This window comes from Bactrocera neohumeralis, unplaced genomic scaffold (genome assembly GCF_024586455.1).
Source record: "Bactrocera neohumeralis isolate Rockhampton unplaced genomic scaffold, APGP_CSIRO_Bneo_wtdbg2-racon-allhic-juicebox.fasta_v2 cluster09, whole genome shotgun sequence".
Taxonomy (NCBI): domain Eukaryota; kingdom Metazoa; phylum Arthropoda; class Insecta; order Diptera; family Tephritidae; genus Bactrocera; species Bactrocera neohumeralis.
Genome location: NW_026089622.1, coordinates 14685051 through 14703439, shown reverse-complemented (window position 1 = coordinate 14703439; position 18389 = coordinate 14685051). Strand labels below are relative to the sequence as shown.

The following is an 18389-nucleotide window of genomic DNA, read 5'->3' as shown; positions in this document are numbered from 1 at the left end:
GATATTCACCATGCGCCAAATCTTGGAAAATACCAGTGAAAGGAAAATCGACACACACTACCTCTTCGTCGATTTCAAAGCTGCTTTCGACAGCACGAAAAGGAGCTGAATCTATACCGCGATGTCTGAATTTGGTATCCCCGCAAAACTGATACGGCTGTCTAAACTGACGTTGAGTAACACCAAAAGCTAAGTCAGAATTGGGAAGGACCTCTCCGAGCCGTTCGATACCAAACGAGGTTTCAGACAAGGCGACTCCCTATAGTGCAACTTCTTCAACCTGCTGCTGGAGAAAATAATTCGAGCTGCAGAACTTAATCGAGCAGGTACAATCTTTTATAAGAGTGTACAGCTGCCGGCGTATGCCGATGATATTGATATCATCGGCATCAACACCCGCGCCGTTAGTTCTGCTTTCTCCAGATTGGACAAGGAAGCAAAGCAGATGGGTCTGGCAGTGAACGAGGGCAAGACGAAATATCTCGCACTCGCGACTTTGCACTCACGTCACTGTTGACAGTCATAACTTTGAAGTTGTAGATAGATTCGTATATTTGGGAACCAGTGTAAACACTACCAAAAATGTCAGCCTGGAAATCCAACGCAGAATAATTATTGCCAACAGGTGCTACTTCGGGCTGAGTAAGCAACTGAGAAATAAAGACCTCTCTCGGCGAACAAAAACCAAACTCTACAAGTCACTCACTATTCACGTCTCTTATTAGCATGTCGGAATCTACCGATGACTTAGTATGTGTTTTTGGGCTTTCCAAAGGAAATTTTGCTGGTTGGTTGATATTGGGCTAAATTTGTTTACAATAATTTTTAGTGCTGTCTTCTTCCGTACACTTAAAGGCTTTTCGTTCTTCAATTGCAACTGGCTAAGTTTAAAAAGACTATTTTCGTCTAATGCACATTTTTTTACCTCCTAGATTTTCTATTTCATCATATGTGATTTTTCTTACGACTGGCGGATTATTGTTTTTGTTTGGTGTTGTTAAGATAGCTGCTTTAGTTATTATATAATTAAATTCGCTTATGCTTTGCTCAATGTCCCTTTCGGAGTTTATTTTGTAAACAACATTTAGGTTGCTATTGACATATAACCAGTGCTAGAAAGTAATGTCCTAGAGTACCTTAAAAGTTTTTATCTTGGCTATCTGTAATTTTGTATCAAGGTGGGTAGTAAATAGCCGCCAAGTTTAAGGCCCTACCTCCATTTTTTAAGCATGTAACTGGGTTGTAGCATTAGACTTTAAAGCACGGTGGTGTAATCGATTTCTAATAAACAATTCTATTTCGCCAAGTGCCTTCGGATCTGGTGAATTCTAATATAGAATCTGAAACCAGGTATAACAATTGTTCTCATTTGTTAAATGTGTTTCTGACAATGACATTACATCATTATTTTTTCATTTAAAAATCGAAACCAACTTGTGGTGTGTAACTCCGTTGGCTTTATATTAGGTTGTCAAATATCTCCGTTCCGCCTTTTTTTTCTTGAATTTCGCGGCTATGTATAAAGCGTTACAGAGCTCGTATCTGGCAATACTATACATCTTTGGAACGACGACGAATGCCGATCAAATCATGGAAAACGTGGGGTTAGACCGGCATATGGCATCTCGTGACATAGCCCAGAAGATGGAAGTTGGTCAGGAAACATTTTAAGCCATCTGCAGAAGACTGGATACACAAAAAAGCCTGATGTTTGGGTGCTGCATGATTTGCGCAAAAAAACCGTCTGGACCGAATCAACGCCTGCGGTATGCTGCTGAAACGGGGCGAACTTGACCCTGTTTTGAAGCGGATGGTGACTGGTGACGAAAAGTGGATCACATACGACAATATCAAACGAAAACGGTCGTGGTCGAAGGCCAGTGAATCGCCCTGAACAGTGGTCAAGCCGGATTGACGGCCAAGAAGATTTTGATGTGTGTTTGGTGGGATTGGAAGGGAATCATCCACTATGAACTGCTCCCACATGGCCAGAGGCCTAATTCTACCATCTACTGCGAACAATTGTAGCGCTCGAAGCAGGCGATCGACCAGAAGCTTCCAGAATTGGCCAACAGGAATAGAGTAGTGTTAAACCAGGATAACGCCAGACCACACACTTCGTTGATGACTCGTCAGAGGCTACGGGAGCTCTGATGGGAGGTTTTATCGCATCCACCATATAGCCCGGAAATAGCGCTAAGTGATTACCACCTGTTCCTGTCCATGGCGAACGCCCTTGTTGGTGTCAAGTTAAACTCAAAAGAGGCTTGTGAAACGTGGCTAACCCAGTTCTTCACAAATAAGCCCCCTCCTTCTACGAGGGGGGTATTCTGAAGTTGCCGTCTTTATGGAAACATATTAACGAACGAAACGGCGCATATTTGAACTAAATCCGATTACCGTAACAATTTTTATAAAGCATTGAATAAAGAGCAAAAAGGCGGAAGGGATATATTTGACAACCTAATATATACAAATATTCAATTCACACATTTTAAGTTTAACAATGTTACAACATTTGGTTTTATGCTTTCAATAAATCTTGAATCATATTTTGCATTGTAGACATAAATTGCTTCAAATGTTAGGTAAGATATAAATCATACTTCAGACGCTTTGGGTTGGTTCGTTTTGAAGTAATTGCATTTCCACAGTGTTGCTTTTCGCTTAGAATACTTCAAACAATGTGAAAACAATCGCATATACCAGTGTTGCCCAAAGTAGGCGATAACACCCCCTTGTGGGCGCTGCAGGTATCAAGGGGGACGGTAAGAGACCCAGAAAGAAAATGGAGGCGTTGTGTAGAGGCATGGGGGGTTATTTGTAATTTTATTTAGCTAGGAGGCCTCTTAGACAACGACTACATGAGCTCTCGACTCTCAACAACAACTTGTGAACATCAACTAATATAAATTAAAAGATTGCTCAAACTCGGTTCTATATTTCTCTCCGCGTAGTTCATATATCTGTCCTATTTTATTGAATATAGAAAAAATTAAAATCATGTCAATCGGTCGCTCCGTTTCATAACGGGCATCTCGACAGGATAGAATTTATAGAATACTAACTGTCAAACGCTAATGGCTATTGCCATTGCCAAATCTGTATGTGGGCACTTGCTATCATAATCATTTGCGCAAAGGTGTAGGGTAGGTAGCATGGTATAGAGGAGTAGGGAAAGTCCCATTCACAATAGAAAAAAGAGCCATACACAGTCCTTAACCTACCCCTCAAGTGTACGTTCACAATAAAACATCATGGCCACCTCTGGTGAATAAGGGTGGCGAGAGGTCAAAACGGGTTGCAGAAAGCGAAAATGCTATAATATAAAATTATAAATTTATAGTACTATATTTGTACATGTATAAATACTATTTTCAATTTTTGTTATAGAACGAAGTTTAATGCTGTTATCAAAAGATTTAATTATATCTTCTTGATATAAATAAATATGCTTTATATTTTTAAGCGTTGTAGTTAATTTATTCATGGACAAATTGAAAATTATTTTTGATAATGAGTGTACCAAAAGAGATAACTATTGTGGAAAAATTTGGTATTACATATCATAATAATTCGTCTGAACAGTAAAACACAATTTTTTACTGTAAGATAAATCAAGAGATGATTATAATAGCCATGTTTTCTGAATTTTAAGTATAAATTTTGTAATCACAAACTACATATACATACGTTTTATATGTCAGAATTTAGCTATATGCCGGCGATCAGGAATCCTACTCGTTCCCAAATGGAGTGTTTGATTATCCTAACAGATTTACCACATTTTTTTATAGTTCTAAGCTAAGTTTTTAAATAAAAAGGATTCTTAAAGAAATTATTTTTTGAATTTGCAATATCTATATAGTAGTAAAAAGTAGTTTAAATTAGCTTACGCAACACTATTTTGCCATGCTCAGTAGCAATTCTGGCATAGTATTTAAAAAAATAAATGATTGTTCGAAATATATTCCGTTTGAAATTATTCAAATCGATAATAACTTGTTTGGCCCAATTAAAAATACAACTCAAATTATTTAATTTTTAATAGCGGTTCATTATTAGCCAAATTACATTTATTTGTTTTTTTAAGTTTAAATATCAACTTCCACACCATTCATAATCGACCATAATTCACTAGATGTAAAGACGAATTGTAATTCGCGTAGAAGCAAATGTTTCTTTTCGAATCGCTGCTTGGTCACCAACGCTGCCAACATTCATTTGATGAGCGTTGTTTATTATTTGCGTAGTTCTTCCCGATGTTCTATCGGTTTTGGTGGAGCTGGTTCCCCCCACTCTCCCAATTCGGCATCATAATATTGCGCAGCACGATATGGTCACAATTCCCATGATACTTGCTCTTCCATGGAGGTCAATTGTACACCAAAATTCTTCAACCACGGTATGTCGGAGGGAACGACATCGGTAATACATTCGCGATCGACACGTTCCGTATGTAGCTCACCAATAGGTTGTTCAGGACAGATAAGCTCAGTGAACTTGGCTTTCAATAAGAAGGTAGGATCGCAACGCATGTCTTAACGACGGTATCCCCACCATTTTTCATTTTTGCGCATAACACGATGAAACCAGTCAATTAATTCGCTCAACTGGTAACGCTTTGGTCTGCAAGGTGGGTGTTTAGCATATTAGAAAGTATGTAAATTCAATTTTGCTCAAAACCTACACAACAGCTTAATAAAGCTGACCAGCAGTATCGGCATCCTAAGCTCAATTGACAATAGCTCGTACAACATCCGAATGTGCTCACCGGAGTATTTGCTCTTCAAAAAGTTACTTCCACCTTCAAACACAAAGCTCATTGGTTTGGGACTAGCGTTTAAAGCAGACAAATAATCAAACGTTCTACACCAGCTTCTTTGCTGATTCTGTAAAAAAATAAAAATTACATGGTAAATCTTTTGAAATAAAGTTTAATTTTAGCTTACCTAGCAATGCGACGTGCACCTTCCACAAGCACGTCATTGAATTTAAAATTTTGTCTCGAATTCACGACCAACTAAGTTCATAAATACATTTGAGTACTTCACAGCATCGCGTATCGCTTTTACATCTCTTAAATCATAAAATTGGAACAGCACCTGACCCATTACGCAGCAGTATTAACGAGGCCATGTTTAGTTATTCCGTACTTTTATTGAAATAAAATCCCAACCCGATCTGTTATTTATCGTCTCAAGGGAAATTTGCACACTTCTTCCAGATTCAAATAACTAAATAAACCATCGTAAAGCATTTAACCATGAAATAAACTCAAACAAATTGTCTTGCAAAAACCTTCGTTACGATGGCAAAAATGTAAATATGGCTGTGAATGAGCATAATCTGGACCCCACTATTCGGCATGGTTGCTTATTTGTTCGTAACATTTTTCTGCGGTGAACATTTATTACTGTGGTAAGTTAAAAAGAGGCTCAAATTAAAAACTTAATTTTTCATGTATTTGCTCATATTGTTCTCATCTTTAAGAATATATATTAAAATAAAACGATTTTCTTTAGAAAATATATTAAACTTTTATATATAACCAATATTTTTGGGACAACTTTTCCATACATTTTAAGAAAATAACGCAATACAACCATTTTCCGGTCAAAAGTCAGCCATCTTGATTAAAAGTCGGCCATCTTGGATTCCAATAGAAACTCAACCCCGGACTACACTTGACGTTTCTACAGTGGCACCTCTCAGCTGTGCCTTTGTTTACATAACATCAGCTGATAGTGACCTTACTCCTCCTCTTCCGTGGTAGGTAGGTTCGAGCTGATGTAGCGAATGCTTTGAGCTCTTGAATAATTAATTTTATCACTTGCGAAATGACGTCGGGTAGGTAGCTGATGTTGCGCACGTTTTGAGCTTTTGAACACCTTAAATCTTTTATGTGGAAAATAAAAAAAAGAATCTTTATCCTTTCTTACAAATGTATTTCTGGGAAAAATAAGATAATACGAAAAGGAGAAAGATCCTTTTTTTTACAAATGGCCTACTATATAATAATTGTGCTTAAGGATTCCTATATAAACAATGTAATTTTGAGCGCTATAGATGAGCATTACTTACGCCTCCTTTACACTATTCGCGAAGTTAAACGTATTTCTCGGCATTACTGTGCGGAATACATTAAATTCGGATTCATTGAAAATCCCACAAACCCATCCTCGGTGTCTTCTATAACATATGATGTTGCGCATTTTGAGCTGGTTATAGTAAAATTTTCGTTTAGAATTCTCCGTTAATATACATATATAATTGGTTACATATAATTAATTTGAGCGTTATAGATGAGTTTTTTAACTATTCGGAAGTTAAACGAAAAAATGGTGGTGAAAAAAAAATCCTCGCCTTTGTGTCTTCTAAAAAACATCGCCGTTGTACATATGTATGTCACCTACTGCGCTTAGGTTTCAAGTTGCTGGTTATAGTAAAATTTTCGTTTAGAATTCTCCGTTAATATACATATATAGGTTACAATAATTAATTTGAAGTTATAGTGGTTTTTAAATTTTAGTTGAAACGCAAAAAAAGTTTATTTTAGTTGAAAGAAAAAAAGCCAGAAAAAAAGAACAACAATGATTAAATTTTTATGGTGAGTATTCTCCAATCTCTCATTTTTCATACAACAAAAAAAAAACAACAAGAATAAATTCATTTTTACAAAACAAATTTTACAAAAGCAAAATAAATCAGAATTCTTAAGCACAAACAAATAATCGGACACTAAACAATATTGTCATAATAGTGCAAAAGAAGCAACAAAAAAAATGCCGTTGCATTGACAACAGTTATCATATTTGACAGTTAAATATTACAAAAACAAAATTATATTATACAAATTATAGGTTCTTTATACAGATGAGAGTAAATTTAATTTACACGGATCTGACGGCAAGTCTTATGTTTGGCGAAAGAGAATTTGCTATTAAAAATACTATGGGTACAGTTAAACATGGAGGAGGTTCAGTCATGGTTTGGGACTGTATGTCAAGTGCTGGTGTAGGCAATTTGTGTTTCGTGGATGGAAAAATGGACAGATTTGGATACCTCAACATTTTGGAAGAAAATTTGAAGCAGAGTGCGGAGAAGCTTGGTATTTTGGAAAACTTTGCATTTTACTAAGATAATGATCCGAAGCACAAATCGAACGTTGCACAGATGTGGTTGATCCACCACTGCCCCAAGCTGCTCCAAACACCTGCCCAAAGTCCAGACCTAAATGTCATTGAACATCTTTGGAAGGAACTGACCAGAAGAGTGTACAAAAGCAAATTCAAAACTCTAGATGAGTTAAAAGAAGGACTTTTAGAGGCTTGGTATTCAATTGAGCCAGAAGTTTGTAAAAACTTGGTCAATTCTATGCCCAGAAGACTGCAAGCTGTAATTGACTCTAAAGGATACTCCACAAAATACTAAACCTCATATTGAGCATTTTTTTGGTTGCTTCGTTTGCACTATTATGACACTATTGTTTAGTGTCCGATTATTTGCTTGTGCTTAAGAATTCTGATTTATTTTGCTTTTGTTAAATTTGTTTTGTATAAATGAATTTATACTTGTTGTTTTTTTTTGTTGTATGAAAAATGAGAGATTGGAGAATACTCACCATTAAAATTGAATCATTGTTGTTCTTTTTTCTGGCTTTTTTCTTTCAACTAAAATAAACTTTCGTATAAAAAACCACTGTCCGATTATGCGTTTGAGCCACGGTAGCTCACAATAATTTATTTGAAGTTATAGCGGTTTTTAAATAGGTGAAAAAATGGGGGCGCTAAAAAAATATTTATTCTCAAAGTGGGCGGTAGACAAAATAAGTTTGGGAACCACTGGCATATACGGATGACTTCATAGTAGTAGTAGTATCTAAACATCTAGCTGACCTCCAGCTCAAATGCAATGGTTCCATAAATGGTCTGCGCCAATCGTTTACATCAAAGAGTTTAGAGTGGCTGAGCAGAAAACGGAACCCTTGCTCATAAGTACAAGGAAGGTGGAAGAAAGGCTTTCACTCACCATAGGGGAGTGACTTAACACCCAGCCATACACGTATGTCTCATATTACCTACAACTACGCATATATGCAACATAGCAACAACAGACCACAACAAAGCACACAAACACATGGAGGGGCATCATTATACAAGAATGTACAGCCACCACGTGCCCAACAACAACAAGCCAATACCAAATCACGCATGTGCTACGTGATCAACACATGGAGGGGCATCATCGTACAAGAATGTACAGCCACCACGTGCCCACAAGCCAATACCACATCACGCATGTGCAACGTGATCAACACATGGAGGGGCATCATCGTACAAGATTGTACAGCCACCACGTGACCAACAGCAACAAGCATAATATTACCCAAGATGCCACGCCACCGGAATTAGCCAATCGGAAGCCGACACGAGTTGACTGCAATGCTATAAAAGAGTGACGCACATACAACACTTGTCCTTAGTTCGAATATAATCTTAGGCATAGCCGGTAGTATATTATTGTTCATGGTGTAAACTTTTATACATATATTTGAATAAAGAAACCTTGGAGGAATCCAAGAGAAATACATTTTTTAAAGAATAATTTAAAACTATTCTTAATCAATAAAAGGATCCGGTAAAAAATCCTTCGCGACAAAGAAATAACAGTGAATTCAGAAATAAAATTCGAGTTTATTTCAAAACGGTTTATAAATTAAAAACAAAAAACAATAAAATAAAATGGCACAATAAGCAGCAGAGATCCAAGCACTCCAAGCGATAGTACTTGATTTGCAGAGGAAATTCGCCGAAACCCAAATTGGTACAACACCAGTAATCGAGGCACAGGACGAAGTCTGTACGTACACAGATCCCAAGGAAGTCGACTTTGGACTCTTTAAATCAGCCCTAACGAAATGTAGCGGAGATTATCACGAATACAAGAACTGGAGAAAGCTAGCAGTGACATTAATGAATGATGTGAAGATATTCCGCGGCTAGAATATCTATACAGAAGCCCTAATCTTGCTTAGAGGAAAGGTTACGGGACGAGCTGCACAAATCCTCATCAACAATAATACCAAACTAAATTTTGAGGAGATCATAGATCGTTTGGACGATTCTTACGCCGACCAACGTCCACTCTATGTCCTCGAGGAAGTAATGATGAGAATCAGGCAAGCAGAGAAGCCTCTACACATATACTACTACCAGCTAAATCAGGCACTTAATGTAGTTTTGTCCAAAATAGAGATGACACATAAAAACGAATATGTGATCAGTGCTCTATCCAAGGAAGTCCAGATGAAAGCAGTAAGAACCTTTATCGCAGGACTAAGGAGCTCAGACACAAAAAATGCGCTGTACTCCAGATGCTGTACAAACCTGATGGAAGCCTACGGCATAGCCAGAACTATGCAACACGATTCACACTACCATCAACTAGAGCAACAGCAGTGGCAAAACCCACAAAACCAACAAAGATTCCAGCCAAACTATATGCAACCTCAACAAGTAATGCAATCAGTAGAACCTATGGAGATAGATCCTTCATCTACAAGATTCAGAAGACAACCGTATAATCCTGCACCGCAACACATACAACAGGAACCAATGCAGACACTAAACCGATTCAGAACAGCAATGCAAAGAGTTGGTAATCAGTTTAAACGGGATAGAGACGAAACCTCTAATGCACACCAAAGGAAAACATTACGCGTGAACCATATAAACGACGCACAGGAAAATGATGCAGAATCACTCTACAACGAAGCGCCTAGCGTAAGTTATGAAAATAATAGTCGTAAGGTACAAAAACATTTTTTGATAAGATACCACGGTCTTCCAACGCTTAGACGTACTGCACCAGATGGAAGATTCGTGCATATTTTAATAGATTCAGGTGCGACCAGTAGTTACGTGAATAAAAGTTATCGCTTTGCGGAAAGAATTAAATTAACAAAATCCATTATATTCAATACATTGCATGGAACATCAACAGTTACTCACAAGAGGGAAATCAATCTTGTAGGGTTTGACATAGATTTTTACGAAACAGAAGAATACTAGGAGAGGACGCGTTAAGAAAAATGAAAGCAAAAATAGATTTATTAGATTAGTCAGTAACATTTGAAAAAACTACTGAAGTAGGTATGGAACAAATAAATTACTCTATACTAGATAAAAAATATGAGAAAGAAATCAAGGAACTAATGGAGAATAATTACAATAATGAACTGTTACCTTTCACCACCACAATACAAGCAGAGATTAGGACTGAATCCAAAGAACCTGTTTGGGTGCGACAATATCCATATCCATATGCAGATCAGGAGTTTGTCGAAAAGGAAATACAGAAACTTTAAAAAAACGAAATAATTAAAGAAAGTAAAAGCCCATATAACTCACCGATATGGACGGTATCAAAAAAGGGCATAGATGAAGAAGGAAAACCAAAAAAACGTATGGTTATAGATTTTCAAAAATTAAATAAACAAACCATAGCGGACAGATACCCTATTCCAGATATAACTATGACATTACAAAACTTAGGTAAAGCAAGATACTTTACAACTTTAGATTTAGAATCTGGCTTTCATCAAATTATGATCAAACCAGAATATAGGGAAAAGACTGCATTTTCAGTCAATGGGGCAAAATATGAGTTCCTTCGCCTACCATTCGGCCTAAAGAACGCTCCAGCTACATTTCAGAGATGTGTGGACGATATTCTGAGACCATTTATTGGAAAATGTGCATATGTCTATATCGACGATGTTCTAATTTACTCTGCTGACCCAGAGCAACATATTAAAGACATCAAAAATATTGTGCATACGCTACTTGCAGCCAATATGAAAATCTTGGAGGAAAAATCAAATTTTTTCCAAACTAAAACCGAATTTCTGGAACACATAATAAATAACGGAAGGATTACAGTAGACCCAGGGAAAATAGACGCTATATATAGGTTTAAAACACCGGAGACACTAAAAGAATTAAGGTCATTTTTAGGATTAGCCTCCTACTACAGGAAAATCGTGAAGAACTTCGCACATATATGCAAGCCATTAACGATTTACTTAAAGGGAGAAAACGGTGGTATATCGAAAAATAAAAGCACAAAAGTGAAAATTAACTTAGACAAAGAAGCACTAGGAGCAATTAAAGAAATAAAAAATAAATTAAAGGAAAAAATAGAACTTTATCAACCTGACTTTGAGAAAGGATTTGATTTAACTACAGATGCCAGTAACTATGCAATAGGAGCAGTACTGAGCCAGGGAAAAAAACCAATATCTTTTATATATAGAACATTAACGACAACTGAGCAAAATTACTCCACTAACGAAAAGGAGATGTTAGCCATAATTTGGGCATTACAAAAATTAAGGAACGATTTATACGGTATAGCAGACTAAACCATCTATACAGATCAACAATCCCTAATTTCTAATTTTCAATATCGGAAAAAAATCCGAATACTAAACTAAAGAGATGGAAAAATCTAATAGAGGAATACGGCGCGAAACTAAAGTATAAACCAGGACACGAGAACGTGGTAGCTGTCCATTATCGCGCCAAGTAACACAATGTCCGACACGTCAATTCACTCAGCAGAATCTCCAGCATTACGAAACATAAAAATGGTAGCGAAACCATTAAATTTTTTTAGAACACAAATAATTTTAACACCAGCACAGGTAAATGAAAAAACCGCGACAACCATATTTCCGCGACACGAGCGCTTTGAAATAAAATATAATGCCGAAGAATATATGATACAAACGTTAAAACAAATAATGAAACCAAAAATAGTGACAGCGTTTCACACAAACCTAGAAACGTGGCATAACATAAAAGAAAAAATAGCTAACATATTTTCCACCTACTTCAAAGTATTCACACAAACTAAACTGCATGACATCACTGAACAAATAAATAGAGAGAACATTTTAGACTTTACGCACAAAAGAGCACATAGAAACGCGTTCAATAACTATAAAGAGATATTAGAAACATGCTATAGGCCAACACTCAAGAAAGATACAGAAAACGTAGTAAAGAATTGCACTAACTGTACAGAGAACAAATACGAAAGACATCCAGTAAAACAATTGTTAGGTAAAACACCACCACCGCAGGCACCAGGTACATCTATACAAGCAGATATATTCTACATAAACGGCAGAAATTTCTTGTCATGTATTGATAGACATACGAAATATGCATATTTTCGTAAACTTGATACAAAAAGACATTTTCACGAAATATTCGAAGAAATATTATGCCAAGTATTTCCGAACTGTACCGAAGTGATGACAGATAACGAAAACATATTCATTGGTATTGGTACGCCAGCTATGCTAAACGAACTACAAATAAAGCACACGCGTATGGCAAATAATCATTCAATGTCCAACGCGCAAGTTGAATGGTTACACTCTACCATTCTAGAGATAGCTCGCACTTTAGCCCAGGATAAAAAATCTACGACGGAAGAACAAATCTTTCCCGCCATCAAGGAATATAACCAAACCATACACTTAGTGACACAAAGGAAGCCAGTCGATCTTCTTTTCAACAAGGATACTAGTGAAACAGTGAAAAATAATATTGAACAAAAACAGCAACAAATGCTGGAATACCAAAACAAGAAAAGAACTCTAAAAGAATTTAAACCGGGACAAACAATTTACGACAAAACTAGTAGACGTGGAAAATATAATAAAAGATACATTAATCACATCGTTAAAGAAGACAATGAAAATACAGTGTTAACTACAAAGAATAAAATAATACACAAAGACAACATTAGAAATGTATCGCACGATTGTAATAATGATCCTCCTAAAGGAAGAAGAGCGCTACAAGTGACCAATGTGCAAAATAAAAAATACTTGCTAACAGAAACGTATCCCAGTTACATCTACGAAAATTCAGATTACCTATTCCACATGATTAATTTAACCAAAATCATATCATACTACGACTCACTTTATGACTCAATGCAAAGCACTGCAGAATTAGCAAAGGAAACTGCATTAATTAATAGAATTGATATACTAAAAAACCAACTTTTAATCAGGAGAAAGCCTAGAAGTTTAAATTTTTTAGGATCAGCTTTTAGCTTTGTTACAGGAGTACCAGACCATTACGACATGGTAGACATTAAAAAAAATTAACGACATTATAGGAAATAATAACAAACAAAGATTGATCAACACCCATTTTGAGAAACTGTTAGAAACATTCAACTATAAAACAATTACCCAACACACAATGTTGCAGGAAATTCACAAATAATAAGAAGACTTAGCTCTAACAATTAATTTCGCAAGAAATAAAAACTTTTATTCACCTTCAATAAATATTAATGATATTGAAAAATAATAAAATCAGAAAATACAGAAATTCCGGTAATCAATATTATGGAATATTCCGATATACATGTATGTAGAATTAATGACACATTTATTGTAGTATATAAATACCCAATTATAAAAGAAAAATGCGAGACATTCGATGTAACACCTATATCATATAAACATGGAAAATTAGTTTTAGACAATAAAATATCTAGATGTGCAAGTGGAATCAAAAGAATCGACAAATGTAAAAATATTTTATCCAAATATATATGTAAAGAAAACAAAATTAATAACTGTACAATCCCTATATTATCAAATTTACAAGCTCAATGTAAAACGGTAGAAGAAAATAACGAAGAAATTAAAGAAATCAGTGAAGTTAGTGTACTAATTGGTGGAATAAATCGAGTAAATAACGAAACTTACGAGGGAACATACTTGATACAATTTACAAATGAAACAAAAATTAATAATAAAATATTTCATTATCAAAATGAAGAAATAAAACAATATATCCTAGCACAAGGACAAGAAAATATTGAAATCTTAGAAACTTTAGTAACAGATACTAAATATGAATTTAATAATATACAGAAATTTCATAAGTTATTAATTCCTTATGAAGAACACCCAATAAGAAACATTCTAATAACAATAGCAGTAATTATTGTATTAGGAATAATGTTATATCTAGGATTTAAGTTATATTATGCAATTATGAAATGTAAAACACTCAAACTTCAAGAAAGACAGCAGAAGCAATACGAAGAAATACTAAAACAACAAGGTATGGAACATCTTATCAAAAAAGACGCCACAACTAGCGTATAAAAAGAGGGGGTTACTCTGTAATGCGATACGAATATGAAAATGTTCGCATCTTCAATTTTGGTACTCTGTAATTCGGCAATCGCAGTAAATTTTGAAATTTTCGAATTTAGTTTTTCCCTTTCGCATTCAGTTTTTCCCTTTCGCATTAGCGGTACTCTGCTTTGCTAAAGCAATTGTCAAACATGCGTTATATTCGTAATTTTTGTGCTACAAGTATAAAGAAGTCGCATTGCTTGAAAATGTAAGTTTCAAATATAAATTAGTTGTTTTAATTGCTACTAAAATATATAACGCCGTGCATATGAACTATTTTGCACAAATTTACAGGGAAGCACCGAAAATAAAACAACAAACTCAACCAAAGCAATTTGAAATTCTCGTGGATTTCATGAAGGCGCATCCCGATTTATCGAAAGGATCACTAAAAACACCAGACGCCAAAAATACCTCCAATAATTTATGGAAAAATTTAGTTTCCCATTTAAACGCAGCTGGGCCACCATTGCGCGACATTGCGGGGTGGAAAAAGGTAATTCCAATAATTGCACAGATAAATTATAAATGTGATTAAATGTAATCAATTAAAGGTTTGGGCAGACTATAAGATTCACTTAAAGGCAAAAATGCGACGAAACAAAAATAATATTTCGGGAACTGGAGGTGGTCCCTCACTTTTCATACCCTTATCACAGTTAGAGCAACAAGTGAGTGAGTTATTGTCAATAGAGGAATCAATAAATGGAATGAGTGGTAGCTTGTCATTCGGTGCAGCTACAAGCAGCATGTCGGAGTAAATGCAGACCCTACCGAACCAAATACACAAAACAGGGAACTACCACAATGTTCCAAAGTGGCATGCACACCTCATAAAAAACAGCAGACTCCTCTTAATACACAAGAAAATGAACTACCACATTGTTCAAATGTGACGTACCCACCGCGCAAAAAGCAGCAGACTCTGCTTGAACAGCAAGTCGAAAACCAAATTATATTCCACAATAACTCGATTAAAGTGTTAAACGATATAAATTTTAATATAAAAAACATTTTTAAAACATTGAAAAAAGAAATAAATTAGAAAAACGGAGACTAACCTTTGAAAAGGAAAAATTTCTATATAAACAAAATATTGATGAACAAAAATTGAGAAACTGGAAAATGTAAGTTAAATAACTATATAACTGCGAGAAACAGAATTAAAAACTACAAATTTAATCTGTAATTATTTAAATTTAATTTTCGTTATTACAATGAAATAAAAGACTGGATTTATTAATTCGTTCGTTTTAATTAAGTTGAGTTACGAGCATTTATCATATTTGTTTTAAATTATTATTATTTTCTTTATTTTGCTCGTTTATACTTTGACATTTTTGGAAGTAATGGCAACTACCAAGAATGCCAACTATTACATAAAAAGAAAAAAAAGCAAAGGTGAACAACATTGTTAGTGATGCGTAAGCAATACAGAGTATCAATTGCCTATCGCATCGCATTGGGCTTTCGAATCGCATTGTCTTTCGCATCGCTTTACAGAGTAAGCCCCCAGGAGATCTTTTCACCGGAGGAGGGGGGAGTTAACAACCAGCCATACACGTATGACTCATATTACCTACAACTACACATATATACAACATAGCAACAGCAGACCACCAACAAAGCACACAAACACATGGAGGGGCATCATTATACAAGAATGTGCAACGTGATCAACACATGGAGGGGCATCATCGTACAAGAATGTACAGCCACCACGTGCCCAACAACAACAAGCCAATACCACATCACGTATGTGCAACGTGATCAACACATGGAGGGGCTCCATCGTACAAGAATGTACAGCCACCACGTGACCAACAGCAACAAGCATAGCCAATCGGAAGCCGACACGAGTTGATTGCACTGCTATAAAAGAGTGACGCGCATACAACACTTGTCCTTAGTTCGAATATAATCTTAGGCATAGCCGGTAGTATATTATTGTTCATGGTGTAAACTTATATACATATATTTGAATAAAGAAACCTTGGAGGAATCCAAGAGAAATACATTTTTTAAAGAATTATTAAAAACTATTCTTAATTAGTGCGACATTTTTTCCAGCCGCGTGTGAGAAATGAGAAATGTGATTAAAACAACCGTACACTTCAGTATCCAAATTATTTCTAAACTTTTATTGAAAAAAAATGAAATTTCTTAGTCTAATTTTTCATTTACAAAATTTGTTTAGTTGGCATTTAATAATGTAGAGCATTATTGCAATTTTCGTAACATGACCACCGTAGGTAAGTATTGTGTTACTCGTGTTTAAATATGCTTTGGTTGCATTTATGCTTTTGTTGCATTTATGCAGACCAGTCAATGTGGAAGTTTGGTGACGGCGACGTCGGTAGCGAACTGGCTTGCAACGACGGCGACGTAACTCCTCCTACCTTTGATTGAGCACTCTCCTGGGTGATCATTAGGGTGTCCCAGCCAACAAGGGCGAAATTTTTTTTTTCGAATTTACTTACGCATACCCGCGATCGTAATAACTCAAATAATAAATATTATTGCGATTGAATAACGATAAACCGTGCCGACTTGACGTTAAACTTGAAATATGAAAGTTAGTATGGAAGCTTTGTAGGGATTGCGGATTAAATATTTTTGTAGTCAATAATACACCGTTTTACATATATTTTATATTTATTGAGTATTTATAAATAACATTATATTATTATTTCTTCTTCTTCTTAATTGGCGTAGACACCGCTTACGCGATTATAGCCGAGTTAACAACAGCGCGCCAGTCGTTTGTTCTTTTCGCTACGTGGCGTCAATTGGATATTCCAAGCGTAGCCAGGTCCTTCTCCACCTGGTCCTTCCAACGGAGTGCAGGTCTTCCTCTTCCTCTGCTTCCCCCGGCGGGTACAGCGTCGAATACTTTCAGAGCTGGAGTGTTTCCGTCCATTCGGACAGCATGACCTAGCCAGCGTAGCCGCTGTCTTTTAATTCGCTGAACTATGTCAATGTCGTCATATATCTCGTACAGCTCATCGTTCCATCGAATGCGATATTCGCCGTGGCCAACGCGCAAAGGACCATAAATCTTTCGCAGAACTTTTCTCTCGAAAACTCGCAACGTCGACTCATCAGTTGTTGACATCGTCCAAGCCTCTGCACCATATAGGAGGACGGGAATTATGAGTGACTTATAGAGTTTGGTTTTTATTTGTCGAGAGAGGACTTTGCTTCTCAATTGAATACTCAGTCCGAAGTAGCACCTGTTGGCAAGAGTTATCCTGCGTTGGATTTCTAGGCTAGGGGCGAAACATCCCCCACATAGGGTTGTGCGCTGGGTTTGAGACCCGCCACGTAAAAGAACACCCCCAGTGAATAGCTATATATTATTATTTACTAAATTTTATTTTCAAAGTTTCCTTTTTACAATCCGGATATATCTGTCTGTGTTCTTGAACGCAACGTAACAAAAATTGCTTTTGTTCCTCGTCGACGGTGATTAAGCCATGAAAGTCTTGAATTAACTTAACCGCTCTTTCATCGGTATCGTTAACTGCTCTCAGTGTGTAAACCTTCTTTTTAGCATATTGGAACGAAGCATTATTTGGCCATGTAGTTGGCGACTCATTAAGAAAGCTATCATCAACTATTTTAAGTCGATTGAATAAAGATTTGCATTTTATTGAAACAAAGTCATTGATGTTTTTCTCTGAAATAAAATGCGACAGTTAACATAAAATAAAACAAATAAAAACTAAAACTATTGACTCTCATACTAACCATAAAGTGGACCACAAAGTTCGTCTTTCGATGGTATGTAGCGTTTACCGTTGCCCGATGGATATCCTTTAGTTAAGTGAGCAACTATCTTTACTTTAGTTTCTTGGTCAACGTCATCGTCAAATAGAGACAAGACAGACACTTCATCTGTCAAATACCATAAGTGCTGGCAAAACTTTTGTAAAGCTGCCTTTGAGATATTTTTATCTATTACTAGCTGACCCGGCGAACTTCGCACCGCCTAATTATTGGAGGCATATTTAGTAAGTCACAAACACACGACACAATACTTTTTTAATTTTATTGAAATTTGCTGCTTTTAGATTTTTAGGAATATTAAAGAATTATAGTATAGATGCACAGCAAAGAGACGTTAACATTTCAAGTGAAATTTTACCAT

At 35.9% G+C, this 18389-nt stretch overlaps 1 long non-coding RNA gene and 1 pseudogene across 4 annotated transcripts in view; both read right to left on the bottom strand.

Annotated features, from left to right (window-relative positions):
- LOC126764464 (uncharacterized) overlaps positions 1-18389 on the bottom strand; it is a 96940-nt gene that overhangs the window by 45743 nt on the left and 32808 nt on the right. The window lies entirely within an intron of this gene.
- LOC126764453 (NADH dehydrogenase [ubiquinone] 1 alpha subcomplex subunit 9, mitochondrial-like) lies at positions 4034-5378 on the bottom strand (annotated as a pseudogene).